Source organism: Crocuta crocuta, unplaced genomic scaffold (genome assembly GCF_008692635.1).
Source record: "Crocuta crocuta isolate KB4526 unplaced genomic scaffold, BGI_CrCroc_1.0 scaffold491, whole genome shotgun sequence".
NCBI classification, from domain to species: Eukaryota; Metazoa; Chordata; class Mammalia; order Carnivora; family Hyaenidae; genus Crocuta; species Crocuta crocuta.
In genome coordinates this window covers 117,453-118,295 of record NW_027532634.1, presented here as the reverse complement: position 1 = coordinate 118,295, position 843 = coordinate 117,453, and the positions used below count along the sequence as shown (strand labels likewise).

Here is an 843-nt window from a genome sequence, read left to right as displayed (position 1 = left end):
ACTTTGAGCCTTTTTAAAAATAATAATGGAAATAAAGTGAATCTCTTGTAGAAAAAAATTTATTTTATGGAATTCTGTTATTCACAACTGGAATCCCAGCCAATGAACTAGCCCTTCTAAAGGGGTGGGAAGACGGTAAAGGAGAGGAAATGGAGGAATGAGGCACTGTCCGTGAAGATTTCTGACTCGAATAGAGCTATAGAGAACTGGAAGGGGCCTTGGAAATACCAACAAGTCCTCTCATTTCATAAAAGAGAAAACCGGTGCTCCATTCGGCAGCACATATACTAAAATTGGAACGATACAGAGAAGATTAGCATGGCCCCTGTGCAAGGATGACAAGCCAATTTGTGAACCGTTCCATATTTTTTGGCTACTTGTAGCAATGTGGAGGGAACTTGAGGGTGTTATGCTGAGCAAAATAAGTCAGGCAGAGAAGGACAGATACCATATGTTTTCACGTATAGGTGGATTAGGAGGAACTTAACAGAGGACCATGGGAGAGGAGAAGGGGAAACAATAGTTGGGGAGATGGAGGAAGGCACACCATGAGAGACTCTTGAATGCTGAGAACAGACTGAGGGCTGGGGAGGGAGAGGGAAGGGGGGTGATGGGCATGAAGGAAGGCACTTGTTGGAATGAGCACTGGGTGTTATATGGAAACCAACTTGACAATAAACTAGGAAAAAAATAAATAAATAAAAATAAAAGAGGAAACTGATACCTGCAGTGGTGAGAAACTGCCCACATTTATCTAGCTAATTAGTGGCAAAGGAAACCTAGATCTCTTGACCATCAATCTTTCTCATTCCCCATTTTATCATGTTCAAGTGTACCAAGAGT

At 41.9% G+C, this 843-nt stretch overlaps 1 non-coding gene across 1 annotated transcript; it reads left to right on the top strand.

Moving 5' to 3' along the window:
• Nucleotides 1-263: 263 nt before the first annotated feature.
• LOC144245252 (U6 spliceosomal RNA) lies at nt 264-370 on the top strand. The gene has a single exon (XR_013339218.1). It is a non-coding gene; the product is annotated as a U6 spliceosomal RNA (small nuclear RNA).
• The last annotated feature ends 473 nt before the right edge of the window (nt 371-843 follow it).